General features: G+C 42.2%; 1 protein-coding gene across 1 annotated transcript in view; it reads right to left on the bottom strand.

Moving 5' to 3' along the window:
* VIT (vitrin) overlaps nucleotides 1–20,545 on the bottom strand; it is a 128,437-nt gene extending 107,892 nt beyond the window's left edge. The window contains exon 1 of the mRNA XM_055539801.1: nucleotides 20,288–20,545. The gene's annotated coding sequence lies outside the window, so the exon portion shown is untranslated. The remainder of the gene's footprint in view (nucleotides 1–20,287) is intronic.
* Nucleotides 20,546–20,938: the final 393 nt, after the last annotated feature.

Below are 20,938 nucleotides of genomic sequence, written 5' to 3'. Positions count from 1 at the left end.
GATAGTGCATTGAATCTGTAGATTGCTTTGGATAGAACTGATGTCTTAACAATGCCAAGTCTTCTAATTCACAAACATGTGATGTTCCTACTTGTTTATACCTTCTTTAGTTTCTTTCAGTAATTAATGTTCTGTAGAGTTCATTGTTGGAGAAGGTAATGGCACCCCACTCCAGTATTCTTGCTTGGAAAATCCCATGGGCGGAGGAGCCTGGTAGGCTGCAGTCCATGGGGTTGCTAAGAGTCGGACACGACTGAGCGACTTCGCTTTCACTTTTCACTTTCATGCATTGGAGAAGGAATGGCAACACACTCCAGTGTTCTTGCCTGGAGAATCCCAGGGACGGGGGAGCCTGGTGGGCTGCTGTCTAGGTCACACAGAGTCGGACACGACTGAAGCGACTTAGCAGCAGCAGCAGCAGCAGCAGCAGCAGAGTTCATTGTACAAGTCTTTTACCTCCTTGATTAAATTTAATTCCTAAGTATTTTATTCTTTTTGTTACTACTGTAAATGGAATTGTTTCCTTAATTTCTTTTTCTGATTGTTCATTGTTAATGTATAAAAATGCAACTGACTTTTGTGTGTTGATGTTGGAGCCTACTACTTTGCTGAATTCATTTATTAGTTTTACAATTCTGTTGTGGAATCCTTAGGATTTTCTACATGCGTGATCACATTATCTGCAAACAGAGACAATTTTATTTCTTCCTTTCCATGTGCATAGGTTAAAGTGGACGGTATTTTTACTTATTTTTCTTGCCTAATTGCTCTGGCTAGAACTTCCAGTACTGTGTTGGATAGAAGTAGTGAAAGCAGGCGTCTTTGCCCTTCTTCTGACCTTAGAGGGAACGCCTTTAGTCTTTCACCATTGAGCATAACATTTGTTGTGCATTTTTCATGTATGGCTTTTATTAGGATGATGCTGCTTTCTCCTCTACCTAGTTTTTTGAGCATTTTTATCATGAAATGGTGTTGAATTTTGTCAGGTGTTTTTTCTGCTTCAATTGCAATGATTGTGTGGTATTTTTCTCCTTCATTCTGTTAACATGGCATATTACATTAATTGATTCTTGTGTATGTAACCATCCTTGCATTATAGGAATAAATCCAATTTGGTTATGGTGTATAATTATCTTAATATGCTAGTGAATTCAGTTTGCTAATATTTTGTTGAGGATTTTTTGCTATCAGTATTCATAAGAGATATTGTATTGATACGGGAAACTGTGCTTTCCTTTTCTTGTAGCATCTTTGGTTTGGTATCCAGGTAATGGTGGCATCATAGGATGAATTAAAAGTGAAAGTGAAGTCACTCAGTTGTGTCCGACTCTTTGCGACCCCATGGACTGTAGCCTACCAGGCTCCTCCATCCATGGGATTTTCCAGGCAATAGTCCTGGAGTGGATTGCGATTTCCTTCTCCAGGGCATCTTCCCAACCCAGGTTTCCCGTATTGTAGACAGACGCTTTACCGTCTGAGCCACCAGGGAAGTCATAAGATGAATTAAAAGTGCCCTGTAATTTTCAATTTTTAGAAAAAGTTTGAGAAGAATTGGTATTAGTTCTTCTTTAAATGTTTAGTAGAGCTCACTAGTGAAATCATCAGGTCCACAGCTTTTCTTTGTTGTAAGATTTTTGATTACTGATTCATTCTCCTTACTAGTTATAGATTACTCAGATTTTCTATTCATAATTTAGTCTCAGTAGGCTTTGTGTTTTTAGGAATTTGTTCATTTCATCTAGATTATCCAATTTGTTGGCGTACAGTTACTCATGAAAAAAGTTAAAGTGTTAGTTGCTCAGTTGTGTCTGACTCATTGTGACCCCATGGACTGTAGCCCATTAGGGAATTTCTGTCCATGAAATTCTCCAGGCAAGAATACTGGAGTGGATAGCTATTCCCTTTTCCATGGGATCTTCCTGACCCAGGGATTGAACCTGAGTCTCCTACATTGCAGGTGGATTTTTTACCATCTGAGCCACCAGGGAAGCCCAGTTGTTTATAGTACTCTCATAATTTTTTTTAACCTTATTTATTTTTAACTGAAGGATAATTTCTTTACAGTATTGTGTTGGTTTCTACCAAACATCAACATGAATCAGGTTTACCCACGTCCCCTCCCACTTGAGCATCTCTCCCACCTCCCTCCCCATCCCACCCCTCTAATCTTTTTAATTTCAGTAACAGTGGGTGCTTCAGGGAAAGAGAACTGGGTGATCAGAGATAGGAGCGAGTTTTACAGTTTTGTTCTGTTCAAATCTTTAAACTATGCACATATGTTAATAAAACAAATTGATAAAATGATCTCTCTTGGGAAGACTTAACATATACAGACAGTGTTGATACCAAATGAGAAGCTACAGTAACTTCCAAACCCTCTCCTTGCTTTTTTGCTCCAGATCACCTTTCCTTCTGGTTAGAAAGGATCACCTTCCTAAAACACAGCTCTCACTATGCATTAGCCTCCTCAGAATTCTTCTTCACAGTCCACTCATCTCTGCAGAATAAAGCCCAAATTCCTTAATGAACTTTTCATGAAATGGCCCAACTTATAGTACTTTGCAAACCATCTCACTGCAATTCTCTTCTGTAATCCTCTCCTTTGACCCTAGCACACCCGACTTTTGGTCCTTTCTCTACACCTTGCGCATCAGTGTCTTAGCTCACGCTCTTATTACTGTTCTTTTTGGAGTATGTTACCACCCCTCATCTGCCTCTCACAAGCCTGTTCGGTTTTCACGGTTTGCTCATGGGCCACTTCTATTTAAATCTTCCGAATTTCCTGAAATCATAATTCATCTTCATTCATGCATGCATTTAATCATTTAAAAAAAAAAGTCATGTGTGTACCCTATGCTCAGCAGAGAGGAAGAAGGGTCAGGTTTTATCAAGTTGTTTTAAGTCTTCTAGAAAAACTGATGCATTCATCATAACTAGCATTAATTGAGCACATACTAAGTGCCAGTAATGATTTAACTCATTTAATCTTCTCAACAACCCAACAAAGTGGGGGCTATTTTTTGCCTTAATTTGAAAGGTAAGGAATTGAGAGCGCACAGAGGTTAAGTACTTTGCCCAAAGGTCAGAAGCCTGGAAAGAGGAGGAGCTGAAATTCAAACCAGGCACTCTGAGTGCAGAGGTCCAGTATTTCATTTCACTACTTGCCATAGATATTTCATAATAAGCAAGTGCACGTCCTTCCTCTACATTCTGATTTGGTTGGTCTGAGTTGAAATCAATATTGTTTTAAAGTTCCCCAGGTGACTCCGCTGTGCAACCAGAATTCAGAACTTCTGCTGTCGGGGATATGGTGATGGCATAAAGGGTAGATGATTTAAATAGCCCTGGGGCATGAGGATTCTGGAAGAGGCTTCAATTAATTTAACTGGAGATTGGAAAACAATGAGGGGTGAAGGAAGGACAGGACAGGAGACAGAGGAGCTTCAGGAACTGGGAGCTGCTGGACCAGGCTGGGAGAGGAGTCAGACTGTTAGAGAGGAAAGAAGGGGCCATGTCAGCCTTGAATGTCATGCCTGAAGAATGTGGAATTGATCCTTTAGGCAATAGGGAGACAAGGAAGGCTTAAAAATTATTTTTGCATTCATCATTTTTAATAAGCCCCCTCGAGGCTTTCACAAGCCACTCACTTAAAGAAAATCTGCCCTGGCGGATATGGAGGATTTATGTAAGGCTAGTGTTTGTCTGATCTATGGTGCTGCATGGGGGAGCACCTAACAATGCCCTTTGTTCACAAGGCAGAAAGAACCAGTGTTCATTTGGAAACATTTAATAGTTATGAGAGGCTTGTGCTATATTTTCAAAATGCCAAAAATCCCTTGAGGACAGACATCTCTGATGGGGGAGGCCACATCTGCAGCCTTTCTTTCTCCCTCTCTGCCTGATATAAAGCCTCAGGCACTGTCAGTGATGTGGGTTGATCTGGTGAGGATGGAAAAAGGAAGGCTGGCACTAAGAGGGCCTTTACAATGGGGAGGTGGCCTCAGCCTGCATGTAAAAGTTTGTACAGATCGTATTCCTTTGGACTAAGCCCATAACACTGCATTTCCTGTTGCCATGACATCAGTGGTCACTGTTACAAACCCGAGAATTCTGTGAAGAAAGAGAATGAGCCAGAGAGGACAGTAGTTTTTCTTATTTCCCTTCTTGTTCCAGTTCTTTCATTCTTTTATCTCAAGGAAATGCCTAAAGAAAAATGCAAGTCAATCAGGCAAGGAAGGCAGGGAAATTTTTGCTTTTTCTCAATATCTTGGCTCCTAAGGATGCACCAGACTCCTTGAAGATGTGCTTAGAATCTGAGTCAAGCTGTCTGGTCTGGACACTGTTGGTTGCCTAGCAGAGTACCTGCTTCCTGGCTTCCTCCTTCCTAATACAACCCCAACTTGATAAAGGGAGGAAATGCTGCCAGAGGGCTCCAAGGAAGCTGGTCCATCCCCAGCTTCTGTTGTGGATCTGACTCCAAGTCTAGGCCAAGGATGATTCTATATATGTATATATGCCACCGTGCTGGTGATTGCTTCAGGACTGTAAGCTTGAGCCCATCAGCACAGGGCCCTCGCCAGTTGACCATGACTACTCAAGGGGTGGGCTGTGTCCCAAGCTGAATCAGACCAATAGAAAGGGAAAACTTAAATTCTATGTTTTTCAGGATGAGGTTACCTCTCTTGCTGGAAATGAATAAGGGGGTGGGTTGTTACCAGTATGCTGGCAGCCATGTTGTGACCATGAGGCAAGTTAGACTGAAGAAAAAGCCAGCACAAAAAGGAGGAAGGCAGCCAAATGATCAGAGAAATGGAGCTGGATCTCTGATTGTCTCGTGCCTGGAGGCTGGGCCTACCTCTGGACCACCTATTCTGTGAGATAACAAGTTTCCCTTTTTGGGGGGTTTGCGGCTGAAAGATTATTCCTGACTGCTTTCTAACTCGCCGTGCCTGGCCATTCAGTGAACTCAACTAGGGAAGACTGTAATGATATAGGTTTATATCAGAATCTGCAGAGTGTTTTCTCAACAATTGTCTCATCCAAACCACCTAAGATCTTCTTGAGGCAGTAGATAGACATTAGTTAGCTGGTTCAGTCGCTCAGTCGTGTCCGACTCTTTGCAACCCAATGATCACAGCAAGCCAGGCCTCCCTGTCCATCACCAACTCCCGGAGTTCACCCAAACTCATGTCCATTGAGTCGGCGATGCCATCCAGCCATCTCATCCTCTGTCGTCCCCTTCTCCTCCTGCCCCCACTCCCTCCCAGCATCAGAGTCTTTTCCAATGAGTCAACTACTTCGCATCAGGTGGCCAAAGTATTGGAGTTTCAGCTTCAGCATCAGTCCTTCCAATGAACATCCAGGACTGATCTCCTTTAGAATGGACTGGTTGGATCTCCTTGCAGTCCAAGGAACTCTCAAGAGTCTTCTCCAACACCACAGTTCAAAAGCATCAATTCTTCGGTGCTCAGCTTTCTTCATAGTCCCACTCTCACATCCATACATGACCACTGGAAAAACCATAGCCTTGACTAGATGGACCTTTGTTTGCAAAGTAATATCTCTGCTTTTCAATATACTATCTAGGTTGGTCATAACTTTCCTTCCAAGGAGTAAGCGTCTTTTAATTTCATGGCTGCAGTCACCATCTGCAGTGATTTTGGAGCCCTCAGAAATAAAGTCTGACACTGTTTCCACTGTTTCCCCATCTATTTGCCATGGCACCAGATGCCATGATCTTCGTTTTCTGAATGTTGAGCTTTAAGCCAACTTTTTCACTCTCCTCTTTTACTTTCATCAAGAGGCTCTTTAGTTCCTCTTCACTTTCTGCCATAAGGGTGGTGTCATCTGCATATCTGAGGTTATTGTTATTTCTCCCAGCAATCTTGATTCCAGCTTGTGCTTCTTCCAGCCCAGCGTTTCTCATGATGTACCCTGCATATAAGTTAAATAAGCAGGGTGACAAGATACAGCCTTGCCGTACTCCTTTTCCTATTTGGAAGCAGTCTGTTGTTCCATGTCCAGTTCTAACTGTTGCTTCCTGACCTGCATACAGATTTCTCAAGAGGCAGGTCAGGTAGTCTGTTATTCCCATCCCTTTCAGAATTTTCCACAGTTTATTGTGACATTATCATTCCTATAATTCAGAGTAGTGAAGTGACTTGCCTAAGGTCACACAGCTCATATCCAAGAACCGTGGCAGCCACTGAGAAAGAAAAACATGGTCTGCATGCCTGGGATGCTCTGGGAAGAAGAATGGGAGAAGACCTTGAAATCATGCTGTCAGAATGTCCTGATAGAGTTCCTGATGTACTTATGACCATGGTTCACGACAAGGGGTGATTTTGTCCCTCAGGGAAGATTTGTCAAAGTTTGAAGACATTTTTGGTTGTCACAAGTTGGGGCAGAGATGCTATTGGCATCTAGTGGGTAGAGACCAGGGAAGCTGCTGAAGATCCTACAGCATGCACGACAACCTCCACAACAAAGAATTATTCAGGGACTTCCCGGGTGGTCCAGTGGTTAAGAATTCACTTTGCAATGCAGGAGAGGCAGGTTTGATCCCTGGTTGGAGAACTAAGATCCTACATGCCGCAGAGCAACTAAGCCCATGAGCGGCAACTACTGAGCTCACGCAGCACAACAAAAGATCCCACATTACACAGCTAAGACCCCACACAGCCGAATAAATAACTGCTAAAAAAAAGAATTGTTCAGCCTGACATGCCAATAGTGTCAGGGTTGAGAAACCCTGATTTAAGAGAATGTTAATTTTTTCAGTGTATGTATCAGAATCTTACACTTACTGGTGTTCCAATCTAGGAATTTTCCATAAATATTATAGGTACTTTTTTTTGATGGTTAAAGTGTATGCTACTCAAGATCCCTTTTCCAAGATCATTTTTGATCACTACATCATTCAGGGAAAATCCTAAAGCAAAGATATTCACCCCTGGGAAGCTGAGTGGATTAAGATGCTCTTATGCATGTGTTTGATAATTGATATATGCCTATGCCATGAGATTCATTGATCCATGTGGCATGTTTCTACATGTCACAGAACCTAAAAGGGAAAGCCCGTCCCGGTGCGTGTGTTTCAGACGATCATTTTGTACCTCGTTAAGAACCTGACATATGGTAATGCTTACCACATCCACAAAGGCTTCGACCAATAGTGATTTCCAGTGAGGCTGCAAACAGTAATTACGTTTCTGAAGTGGTAGTTTAGATCTTATATTGCCAGTGGGAAAAAATACTAGTTTGCAGGCATGCCCCCAAATGAGCTCTAAAGAACTCCTTCCAAGAGTTATTTATCCTCTGTAATGGAAGGGGGGCAGGAAGCGCAGTAAATCTGGAGGGGGGTGGGCAGAGGGCCTCAGTAAAAGGCCAGGTGGACCATGACTGCTCCTTGTAGTTACTCTGGAAACCATTCTCGCTTTAAATGGTTCTCATGGAAGCTCTGGAAGATGAGTTTCTCTCATCAGCAGCATCTTTATCTAATGCATTTGACACTGTGGATTTAGCCCTCTTCCTCCCAGCAAGTTCTCTCCCCTGGGCTCTGAGGTTTGTGGTTTGCCATGGGGCTGTCCACTGTTGAATCTGGAGCTGGGTATTTGGTTCAGTCCAACTGGGATCCCCAGGGCCTTGACTGGCCCAAACGCTCTGTGCTTTTTTGGTCTGCCTTCAATTCTGAGGCCCAGAAAAACATTTTTGGGTCTGGCACAGCCTTCCAGCAGAGGTAGGAAGATGAGGGTGTGTCTGCAAGGTCTGTAGTATTTTGCTGTTGGCCTCTTGGTAAAGAGTGGGTTAGTCTCAGATGACAGGGTCCAGTTCTCCGGCTGCGACCATGAGGCAGGCATGGGGCTGCAGGTCCCAGTTCCTGAATTCCAGCAACCAGAGGCTTGGGGAGAGCGGGGGGTGTGGAGGAGGACTGGGACTGAGGCTGAGCTATTGTTGGCTCTGAGGGATTAAGTCCAGAAATTGGTGGGGACCAGCAGAAGAAAGAGAGTCATTTAGAAGCAGGAGACCCAGCTCTCCAAGGCGAGCCATGTGGCCTCATGCTCCAGAGGTCCCCTGGGCCCATTCCCAGCTCTGTCCACTGTGGCTGAGCTGTCTGGTGGCCTGGACGTGGGATTGGTCCTTTGTTCCTCTTGAAGGAAAGTTTTGGAAGCTTACAGTCCACTCTAATAATAACAATCATATCATTTGTTGAATGCTCGCCATATGTTATACATTGCACCAGTGTGATCTTATTTATTACAGTGATCCCATCAGGTCACTACGATTGTACCCATTTTTCAGGGTAGGAAATTGAGGCTCAGAGAACTTTAGCAAGCAATCAAACTTTAGTGAGCTGTAAGTAAGGTATGGAATAAGTATGTAACAGAATCCAGGCCTCAAACACTTAACCCCACTCACTACCCCCATGTTACCATCAAAAGATGGTTTTCCCTTCCTTTTTGTCTTGATACATCTATCCTAGGCTTTTTGAAATACTCTGTGGACAATAGCTTAGAGGCACACTGTGAAATACATACATTTGTGACAAAATAGTCTTAGTTGTGAGGATTAAGAGATTTTTTTTGTTGTTTGAGGGTCATATTTGGACCTGAACTCACACACAGCTTTCTCCTTCTCACAAATGTTATTTAGGGTAAAGTGATGCACCAGGCGTATTTTTAAGTTTAACCAGGCATAACACACCCATCTAAATAAACATTTGAGAGTATTGTAATTGGCTGTGTAATGGGATGTTAAAATGGGATGAGCCTTTGTCTAAGTTTCAGCTGAAACCAAGTGCCAACTACTTCCCTGTTCCTAAGTGGTCTCTTTGCAGCTTCTCTCGCCATTGCCTGAGTGGGTGAAAGCGGGGAGACCACTAGCTCCCTTTCTGCATCTGGGGAGGCAGAGGAGATGGGAACATGCCAACAGCTATTCCTAAAGAAACCCTGCTCTCTAATCTCCAGCTACCCTCTTGGCTTCTACGACCACCTGTGTTGTCTGGAGTGGGGCAGATAGCCAGGATCCTGGTTTTTGGTTACCTTCTTTGGAAGTCCAGCTTGGATGCCCAGTGACCAGTTGAAATGACTGAGTAGTTGTATCCCGTGGACTTGAGGGCACAGTGGACTCCTGATTAAGACAGAGAGGGAATAGTTCATGGCAAACAAGACTACCTGTGTGAGAGTCAGCCTGGGGTGGCTCTAGGTGCCTCCCAAGCTGGGTCCAGGGAGGGCTTGGGAAAGGGCAGCAGAAAGCCACAGGACATCGCTCTCCAGCTGCCCGGTGGCTGAGGGAGGAGCTGTAAGCCCCCAGCCAGAGCCAACTCATGTGAAATGACATCTGGTAACCACAGACAAGGGGTCACTAGAAAAGTCAGGGGCATTTTCAAAGAACCCATAGAAGTGCTCCCATGGGGACAAGAAACAGTGGCACATGCCTGCCAAGCCCAGGGAACCTGGATGCCAACTCATAACAGTGCCAGCTAGTGAGGCCCTCTGTCACCTTTATCTTTCCTGTCTGTGCCCTCTTCAACTCTGGAACTGAAGAAACTGCCATTAGCAGTCAAGGGCAAGAGTGGTAATGATGCAGTGCAGAGAAAGAGAATGCAAGCCTGCCCTTTCCCACCACAGAAAGCAAGCCTGAGATGGGGGACGAAATTGTGAATGCCATTTGCAAGTTTTTAAGTATTACCTAAGTATCACCTCCACGTTAATGACTGAACTGAGATTGTTGGCAGGTGTAATGTAAGCAAGCTCTTTTAAAACACTCTGAGCATGGGACCTACTCACATTTCATCCAGGGCAGAGGCAGGAACTGTCCACAGACGGTGTGTGAGTGGGCATTTGAGGGTGTCTGGGTAAAATCTGGGAGCATTAGGATGGTATCCTCTGTGTCTGCTTTCCAAAGGACACCCTGGATCTCACCTCTTTTCTTCCTCCCCTAGCCTGCTCCCAAGTGTAGTCCAATCTCAGGGCCTTTGCATTTACTCTTCCCTGCTAAGAATCCACAGAGGTTGCTCCCTGGCTTCCTTCACCTCTCTCTCATTTTAAACGTCCCTTTATCAGACATTTATTGAACCACACATTGCAAATCATCACTGCTCTGTCCAGACCCTTATCCCACCTTCTGAAGCTTTTTTTCACACCCCTTATCACCCCCAGACTTAGACCTCTTATGTCTATTTATCATGTGGTCCCAGGTTGGCAGCTCTAGGAGAATGGAGACTATTTTGTTCACTGTTTTTCCCAAGCACATAGAAATGTGCATGGTACATGGCGGTAATCCAATAAATATTTGTTTTGCTGTCATTGAATAGCTCTGCTTCCCCAGATTCCTTTTATTGTTCAGAGTACAGATCTATTCACGATATTCTAAAAGTGAATCTGGTCTGGGCAAGTTGACTTGTACCTTTATGTCCCAAGCATGTTTTCTCTGTCTGGGATATAAAGGGGCCCAGAGGACAGATTCACTTCTCACTGAGATGCCAGTGACCTGATCCCTTGGAAACTGTACATTGGGTGCCCCCAAAGGAATAGTTTTTTCCCCCCCTTTTTATTTCTGAGAAGAAAAAAAATGCAGACACAGAATTCCTTCTCCCCATAGCCCGAAGGGTGATTTTTATGAATTTTTACCACATGTCCACACAAAACTTTAGCCTTTCTCTCACTGTGGGAAAGAATTTGAGCAATTTTTACTACAGTCTTGTCAAGGTAGAGACCCTTATCAGGGAAAATGATTTTCTGAAGCAGCCTGAATTGTAAGGCAGTGCGATTCTTTCTTGATATTGATTTAAAAAAATTGGAGTATAGTTGCTTTACATTGCTATGTCAGTTTCTGTTGTACAGCAAAGTGAATCAGCAATATATATACATCTCCCCTCTTTTTTGGATTTCCTTCCCATTTAGGTCACTACAGGTAACTGAGTAGAGTTCCCTGTGCAATACTATAAGTTCTCATTAATTATCTATTTTATAAGTAGAAGTGTATATATGCCAGTCCCAATCTCCCAATTCATTCCCCTGCCTTTGCCTTTTGGTGTCCATACATTTATTCTCTATTTCTGTGTCTCTATTTCTGTTTTGCAAATAAGATCGCCTATGCCGTTTTTCTAGATTACACATATGTGTGTTAATAATTGATACTTTGATTCTTTCTGTGACTCATTACCAGTTTAAGGCTAGAATGAAGATAAAGGATACCTTTTGGGAACTGGCTACTCAAAGAACTTGATAATGAGATCTGCTCCTTGGCCTTGCCCCTGAGAGTCTTCCCAACACACCAGAAAAGTGATTCTTAAGTCAGAAAATTATTTAAGAGTGACAGAAATAAAAACCCTGTCTTCCTAATAGCTTTTCCCTGTGACTTCCTGACCTCCACTCCATTCCATCAGTATTACTGGGGAGTCTATATTTACAATGAGGAATGACTTTCTTAGAAATTTGACTTGGCTTGAAAATTGTATTTTTAGGGATGGCAAAATTAATTTGGTGCAGTGATAGAAAAACCAAGACCATGTAAAATTGTTACCTGGTAGACTGATGATGTGAGCTCTGAAACTAGAATGCTTGGGTTTGAAGTTGAGCATCATCATGTACCGGCTGTGTGACATTGGATAACTTACTTCTCAATGCCTCAGTTTTCTGATCTGTATAATGGGACTCATAACCACCTATCTCCTATGGTAGCTGTTAGGATTAAACGAGTTGACAGATGAAGAGGGCTTAGAACAGTGCCTGGTACACGAGACTAACTCTCTAAGTGTTGGCAGTATTTATTGTTGTTGGGGTGATGGTTAATCATGTTACCATTATCATCAACATTCTCTTAACCATCCTCCTACAAAACATGGCCCATTCAAGCTTTAGGATTTAGCAGAGGTAAAGCCACCTCATTCAACCAAAGTTAAATGTCTCTCAGTAAGATTTAACAAATTTGTTGTTGTTCAGTTGCTAAGTTGTGTCTGACTCTTTGCGACCCCATGCACTGCAGCATGCCAGGCTTCCCTGTCCTTCACTATCCCAGAGTTTGCTCAGATTCATGTCCATTGAGTTGATGATGCCATCTAACCATCTCATCCTCTGCCACCCTCTTCTCCTTTTGCCTTCAGTCTTTCTCAACATCAGGGTCTTTTCCAATGAGTTGTCTCTTGACATCAGGTGGCCAAAGTATTGGAGTTTCAGCTTCAGCATCAGTCTTTCCAATGAATATTCAGGGTTGATTTCCTTTAGGATTGACTGATTTGATCTCCTTGATGTCCAAGGGACTCTCAAGAGTCTTCTCCAGCACCACAATTCAAAAGCATCAATTCGGTGCTCAGCCTTCTTTATGGTCCAACTCTTACATCCATACATGACTACTGGAAAGACCATAGCTTTGACTAAACAGACCTTTGTGACAGAGTGATATCTCTGCTTTTTAGTACGCTGTCTAGGTTTGTCATAGCTTTCCTTCCAAGGAGCAAGCGTCTTTTAATTTCATGGCTGTAATCACCGTCCACAGTGATTTTGAAGCCCAAGAAAATAAAGTTTTTCACTGTTTCCATTTTTTCCCCATCTATTTGCCATGAAGTGATGGGACTTGATGCCATGATCTTGGGTTTTTTAATATTGAGTTTTAAGCCAGTTTCGTCATTCTCCTCTTTCATCCTCATCAACAGGCTCCTTAGTTCCTCTTCTGCCATTAGAGTGGTGTCATCTGCATATCTGAGGTTATTGATATTTCCCCTGGCAATCTTGATTCCAGCTTGTGATTCATCCAGCCTGACATATTGCATGATGTACTTTGCATTTAAGTTAAAGAAACAGGGTGACAATATATAGCCTTGTCATACTCCTTTCCCAATTTTGAATCAATCAGTTGTTCCATGTCCAGTTCTAACTGTTGCTTCTTGATCTGCATACAGGTTTCTCAGGAGGCAGGTAAGGTGGTCTGGTATTTCAATCTCTTTAAGAATTTTCCACAGTTTGTTGAGATCTACACTGTCAAAGGCTTTTACATAGTGAATAAAGCAGAAGAAGATGCTTTTTCTGGAATTCTCTTGCTTTCTCTATGATACAACGAATGTTGGTCTCTGGTTCCTCTGCCTTTTCTAAACCCAGGTTGTACATCTGTAAGTTCTCGGTTCATGCACTGCTGAAGCCTAACTTGAAGGATTTTGAGCATAACCTTACTAGTGAAATGAGCATAATTATATGGGAATTTGAACATTCTTTGGCATTGCCCTTCTTTGGGATGGGATGAAAACTGACCTTTTCTAGTCCTGTGGCCACTGCCGAGTTTTCCAAATTTGCTGGCTTATTGAATGCAGCACTTTCATGGCATCATCTTTTAGGATTTTAAATAGCTCAGCTAGAATTTATCACCTCCACTAGCCTTGTTTGTAGTAATGCTCCCTAAGGCTCATTTGACTTCAGACTCCAGGATGTCAGGCTCTAGGTGAATGACCACACTATCATGATTATCTGGGTCATAAATACCTTTTTTGTATAGTTCTGCTGTGTATTCTTGCCATTTCTTTTTAATTTCTTCTGCTTCTGTTAGGTCCTTACCATTTCTGTTCTTCATTATGCACATCCTTACATGAAATATTCCCTTCATCTCTCCAATTTTCTTGAAGAGATCTCTAGTCTTTCCCATTTTATTTTTTCCCTCTACTTCTTTACACTGTTCATATAAGAAGGCCTTCTTTTCTTGCTCTTCTCTGGAGTTCTGCATTAAGTTGGGTATATCTTTCCTTTTCTCCCTTGCTTTTTGCTCTTTTTCTTTCCTCAGCCATGTGTAAAGCCTCTTTGGACACTTTGCCTTCTTAGATTTCTTTTTCTTGGGGATGGTTTTGGTCACTACCTCCTGTACAATGTTATGAACCTCTGTCCATAGTTCTTCAGACACTCTGTCTACTAGATCTAATCCCTTGAACCTATTCATCACCTCCACTATATAATCATAAGTGATTTGATTTAGGTCATACCTACCTGAATGGCCTAGTGATTTTCCCCACTTTCTTCAATTTAAACCTGAACTTTGCAAAAAGGAGCTGATGATCTGAGCCACAGCTCCAGGTCTTGTTTTTGCTCCAGGTCTTGCTTTTGATAGTTTCTCCATCTTCTGCTGCAAAAAATATAATCAATCTGATTTTGGTATTGACCATTTGGTGATGTCTATGTTTAGAGTTGTGTTGCTGGAAAAGGGTGTTTGTTATGACCAGTGTATCCTCTTGACAAAACTCTGTTAGATTTTGACCTGCTTCATTTTATACTCCAAGGCCAAACTTGCCTGTTACTCTAGGTATCTCTTGACTTCCTATTTTTGCATTCCAGTCCCCTATGATGAAAAGGATATCTTTTTTTTATGTTAGTTCTAGAAGGTCTTGTAGGTCTTTATAGAACTGTTCAGCTTCAGCTTCTTTGGCGTCGGTGGTTGGGCATAGACTTGGATTACTGTGATATTGAATGGTTTGCCTTGGAAACGAACAGAGATCATTCTGTCATTTTTGAAATTGTACCCAAGTACTGCATTTTGAACTCTTGTTGACAAGAGGAATAATCCATTTCTTCTAAAGGATTCTTGCCCACAGTAGTAGATATAATGGTCATTTGAGTTAAATTCACCCATTCCCATTCATTTTAGTTCACTGATTTCTAAGATGTCACTGTTCACTTTTGCCGTCTTCTGCTCGATCACATGTAATTTACCTTGATTCATGGACCTCATATTCCAGGTTCCTATGCAGTATTGTTCTTTACAGCTTCGTCCTTTACTTTCACCACCAGCCTTTGGCCCAACTGTCTCATTCTTTCTGGAGCTATTAGTAGCTGCCCTCTGCTCTTTCCCAGTTAGCATAGTGGACATTTTCCAACCTGGGGGGGGACTCGTCTTCTGGTATCATATCTTTTTGCCTTATCATACTGTTCATGGGGTTCTCATGGCAAGAATACTGGAGTGGTCTGCCATTCCCTCCTCCAGTGGAACACATTTATCAGAATTCTCCACTATGACCCATCTGTCTTGGAGGGCCCTGCATGGCATGGCTCATAGCTTCATTGAGTTATGCAAGCCTCTTTGCCATGATAAGACTGTGTTCCATGAAGGGGCTGCCAAAGTTTGATTTTAGGATCCTTGGTGAAGGAACTGTGACCATAATTGGGCTGAATTCTCCTAGAGCCCCAGACAGGGGGCAATTCTGTAGTTTTGTTCCTGCTTTCTCTGCTCAGAGATTTGTAGGGAACTTTAGCCCATTCTCATGAAAATCTAGATGACTGTCAGACAATAGGCTCAATCGAATGGCTAAGGAATGTTATCTAGCATTCTTAAAAAGAATTGAAAAAAGCATCTTGCAAAGTGACAGTGAAGCAGTGTGTGCTGTGCAGTCGCTTCAGTCATGTCTGACTCTTTGCAACCCTACGCACTGTAGCCTGCCAGACTCCTCTATCCAGGGGATTCTCCAGACAAAAGTACTGGAGCGGGTTGCCATGCCCTCCTCCAGGGGATCTTCCCAACCCAAGGATCAAACGTCTCTTATGTCTCTTGCATTGGCAGGTAGGTTCTTCAACTAGCGCCACCCGGAAAGCCCCGACATTGATGCAGACATGGGCCTAAATATTTCTGTAAGCTATAAGACCAAAATCAAACACAGCAAAATATTCTCTAAGCTGAATGTAAATCAAATGAATTTTTGCTCTGCTTTGTTTCGAGACCCTGGCTTGTGAATTTGACTCAGGAAGGATTCTGGCATCTCAGTTCCCCTTTCTCCCTCAGGGTATAAGCACCAGAGGAATGCAAGAGCAGATTCCAGTCACAACATCTGCTGGTGGGGGATTTGCTCTTTGCAGGTTGCCACACGATGTGCCGCTTTTATGGGTCTCAACTCCGAGCATCGCCTGGTGCCTGCTGCGCGCATTTTCCAGGCAGCCCGGAGCATTTCCGATGGGCGATCTCTCAGGATTTCTTTAAGGCTTGCAGTCTGTTAAGTGGAAAAGTTTTCTAGTTGATTAAAAACAAATTCTGAATCCAGTTTCCACAACTGTGTGTTTTTTGGTAACCATAGGAAAATGCAGTCAACAAGACTGAAATAGCCTGTGCTCTATTGAGAATGCGATTTTGGCCCTTCACCTCCTCGTCTGTAAAAAAGAACTCACCTAGATGGTCTCAGATTAACTTCAATTTGTGTGTGTGTGTGTGTGTGTGTTTTAGTTAAAATTCCCGTTGGGTTCTTTTTCAATCTTCTCTGTCCCTTGCTGAGCTTCTCATTTTGTTCTCCTGATTTGGTGTCAGTTTCTTTGGTGTCAATTACTGGAGGTTTACTGTGTTTCTTTGGTGGCAGCGTATTTCTCTGATTCTTCATGATGCCCATAGCCTTCTGTGGATATCTATGCATCTGAAGAAGCAATCATCTCTTTCCAACTTCATGGACTGACTTCTGTAAGGAAAGACCTTCGCCTGCGAGAAGGGGCACGCGGGAGTGTACTGTGACCCGTCTAATGGTGCAGGGCTCTAAGTATGGGGGTTGTATTAGCTCTAGGTCCAAGGTGATGTGATAGCTTGACAGCTCAGGCTACAGCATCAACAACATCGTGGTCCCTGGAGAGGAGGGCAGAGGATCCACAGTGGCTGCAAGGGCTGTGGGAGGCCTCAGTGACACCTTTAGAGGCTGGGGATCAGGGCAGGCAGTAGCGGTGGCTTGAGCCAGGAGTGTGCATACACTGGGTTGTGGGGTCAGCTGTCTGTAGGGCTGAGAGCCAGGGTTGGTAGCAAGGGCTAGGGCCAATCTTGGGTGCAGGGCCCCTGGCTGTCAGCAGACACCCCTGTCACTGCAGGATCGCCCTATGGGGTGTGCACAGCAGTACAGTCTGGTGAAGGGAGTTGGGCTGGCAGGGCATAGGTGCACAGCTGGAGGAACTAGTTGCAGGAGAACCCCGCAGTCCAGGCCAATGTAGGAATCAGGCCCTGGCTGTCCGTGTGCAGTCCTGTGCCCTAATGAAACTTTAAGAGCTGGCACTATCAGAAAGCCTTTTCCAATGGGGAGACATGACTGGCCCTGGTCTCTCGCTCATTTCTTGCCCCATTCTCTGCCTGAGCAGAAGCCGCTCACTGCCACCTGCACAGGGAACTTTCATGTCTGTAGAAACTAGCAAATTCTCTGTGCACTTCTCTCTCTCAGTGTGTATGTGTTCAGAGAGCCAGGAATTTTACCACCTTCTGCAAGCCACAGGGAGACACATGTTTTGGCAGCCAGAAGGGGACCTTTGGGGTTTCTCAAAATACAGACATCACATTATGGCTGTACCTCTCTTGATTTAATATTTGTTGAAATATTGATTAGTTCAGATCTCCTGCAAGATAGCAAGAAATTTCTAATAATTGAAAAAAAATTTTTGGCTGTATCCCATGGCATTTGGGATTTTAGTTCCCTGATCAGGGATCAAACCTGCACCCCCTGCATTGGAAGCACAGAATCTTAACTGCTGGACCATCAGGGAAGTCCCAAATTTCTATTAATTATATTAAGATCACATAGTTCCACATATCTATTTGCTTACTACATCCAAAGAGCTAATGTTTAAGTTTGAAGAGGATTGCAAATGATTTGTTTAACAGCTGATTTAAGTTCTTCATTCCAGTCCCATACCATAAAAAATGACTTGCTAACATTTGGGTACTGACCAAGCTACCACAACTTGTACCAGCTACAAGGCGAAGTGTTTTAGCCACAGCCCTGTGAGGTAACCATTAATAGTAGACTCTTTTTACAGATGAGAAAACTGAGGCCCAGAAGGTTTACAAAATTTGCCAAAGGTAACATATTTAAGAAGTGTCAGAACCTCCTGCCTGACAAGCACCTTCAGGATCCATAGAGTAGGAGGGCCACTTGGCCTTCACTTTACCTAAATTTAGATATTTGACATTATCGCCACGTGAGGTCATACAGTCATAGAAATGCACCAGAGAACTGAAAGAAGTCTGAACCACACTGTCCTCTATGGAAAGATAAGTGTAAATATACATCTGCATATATTTATTTATACACATAGGATTATACATACACACATACATGTATACACACTGGATTATATTTCATTAGCATAAAGTTATATTACTTTTCATTTTTGAGTGTGTTGAAGTCTTTAGTTAGGTAAGCACAGACATTTTCAATATATTGTAAGTTCCATTACCCTGTTTTGATTTTGTATCAGTAGTATACAGGAAGTCTCAACAGTGAAATTGGTCTGGCCATGTCTTAACATTGAAGATATTCCAGTGCATTGGAACCATAGGATTAGGAAAGCAATTTCGTCACTTCTTTTGTGAGGAAATGGAGACAGAGATGTTGAGTAAACTCCCCAAGGTCACACAGCTAGAAAGCCCTTCCACTGACAGAGCAGTGAGCTCTGTCCTGCGCCCACTGCTCTTGATCCCTGGCTCGTGCCTCCAAACTAGCAAGGAGAGGCTAAGTTGCACATGTGGGCATTGTTGTAGGAATATCCTGGAGGTCACGAAACATTTATTTCACAACCAGTGACTCCTTCCCATGCATTCTATTTTTTTTTCTTTTTTAATATTTGGGAAGAATGGTTCCATTTCTTTAGAACTTTTCATATTTCAAAACCCTTTTAAAACTGAGAATCAATATTGAACCCCATAGCCATCCTGGGAGGGGTTGTATGAAGGCATTGCTTTTTCTATTTTTCAGATGGAGAAACAAAAGTCAAAAACTGTTACACACCTTTCTCAAGATAACACCACTAAACAGGGACAGAGCTGTGACTGTAATCTGGGGCTCCTGGCTTGGGACACGGCACTGAACCACACCGCTTTCCTGTCTAGCAGTATGTCTTACAGGAATTACAGATGGGAACAGCACAGCATTTTTGTTCTCCTGATGCTATTCATAAACCATTCTCAAACCCAGTGTATTTTCACTGAAAGAAACTATTCTTCATGTGATCAACAACTTGGCAAAAAAGATAATTAGATCGTCTAAACGCTATTCATAAAGTAAACGCTACGTCAGGATAGATATTAAGCACTTTCAAAGTCCCTACCGTATTTCCTTTCAGGGGTGAGGTATAAGATATATTTAAATGAAGCTTAGTCTGGGAAACCAGCATATTGCAATTAAAAATGCAGCCCTTGTAGTCTTGCAATTCTTTGTCTAAAGTCTTTCAACAAAAGAGGGTATTTTAATTCAATAAATAAAAGACAGGCATGTCCAGCTTTCCTATGGGGGAGTAGCTACCGCTTGCAGTTCACACATGCACAACAGAGAAAATACACAAACAAATAGTATTTGATTTTTCTTGGCTACAGGCTATTTTCATCTTTCAAGAGACCAAGGGAAAAACAACCTTAGAACGTTACCACCAAAACTTCCAAATTTATTGCAACACAACGTAATGGCAAAATGCTATTTTCTTAGCGCTCACATTTTTGAATAACCACCATGGCCAAAAATGCCTGGTTTTATATTTACAATAAACCCAAAGAAAATCTTGAATTCCACTCTCAAAGCTGGGATGGCAAAGATGCCGTGGGTTGTTCAGAGCAAACCATCGCGTCTAATTATTCAATCTTATCCTCTCTGTTTAACCTGAGCTTGAGGCATTTATTTCATGTTTATACTAGTTTAACACAAATCATGCTTGAAAGAGATTTCGTATCCTGTTTCCCCGTGTAAAGTTGGGCTACAATAGAAGACTTAACAATGCCGGCTGTTTCTTGGGCTTATCAGTTAAAGAAACACTAAACCTAAGAAAATACTTCCAGTGTAAACAAGATACAAAATCACACATGTATCCACATTCCTCCAAGATCTGTCTGAATAGAGAAAAGTATAGATCTACTTTAAATAATTTCTGTTTTAACTTAGCATCAATATGCCCGTATCTGCTTTTCCTTCATTGTTATAAGCAATTTGTTCTGCTGCTATTGTATTCCACATAGGAAGTAAGGTATAATGTGCAGTAATAATAGATTTAAACGTACTTTAAAGTTCTGCACAAACATTATACTTTTCAACTAATTTTAACCATAATTAAGTTGGTTTAAAAGATACAGTGAAAATCTTGCTCTAACCTTACCTCAGCACAATTTATTTAGAGTTGATATACATATATTAGTTGTTTCCAAGCATGTCAGTTACCATTCAATTCTCCTGAGACTGAAATTTATATAGACTGATTACTTGGTCAAGGGATGTATTCTAGTTTCTTAATGATAAATATATTTTCATGTTTTTGTAACAAGAAATGGAAAGCAAACTATCTAAATAAAGTAGCAATTTGTTAGAACATACCTTGTTTGAAGAAAGCAAATTTTTTTCAAAACTTTTCCACCACAGAGAACGGATATCCCTTTTTCCTTAAGCTTTTCTGCATCACAGATCCCATCCAAATTATTCTAAAGAAGAAACAAGAAGAGGTCCAAGCACCTTTTCTCTTCTGAGAAAAGCTAATCAAACATTCCTATCAAACTCTCAGCACTTTGAAAAACACATTTTACACTACACACACACACAGACACACACACACACACAGACACACACACACACACACTCACTCTCACACTCACACACACTGCTTCTCACACTGGTTTTAGTACTGAATTAGGCGGTCCTCTTTTAAATTTCCACTCCCACTTTTTTTTTTTTTTTGGGTAAGGATTTCTAAATATTCTTTCTAGCCCAAAGCACACATTTCCAGCAAGCAAATTCTACAATTAAAAATTCTGAAAAGTAGCAGAGAAGCACCTAGATAAGATGGAAAAATTTTAAGTGTACTTTAAAATTGACTTAAGCAGGGCAATTATATTTTCTCTTTCTTTTTCAAATGCTGGCAAACAGCTGGATTAAATTGCATAAAGAAATAAAACTGTACAAACAGTACTGAGCTGGTTCTATTGGACTCTCACTTTTGGAGTAGAAATAATTTTCCTACATGTTAAAGCT

This window comes from Bubalus kerabau, chromosome 11 (genome assembly GCF_029407905.1).
Source record: "Bubalus kerabau isolate K-KA32 ecotype Philippines breed swamp buffalo chromosome 11, PCC_UOA_SB_1v2, whole genome shotgun sequence".
Classification (NCBI taxonomy): domain Eukaryota; kingdom Metazoa; phylum Chordata; class Mammalia; order Artiodactyla; family Bovidae; genus Bubalus; species Bubalus kerabau.
This window is presented reverse-complemented; position numbering and strand designations above follow the sequence as displayed.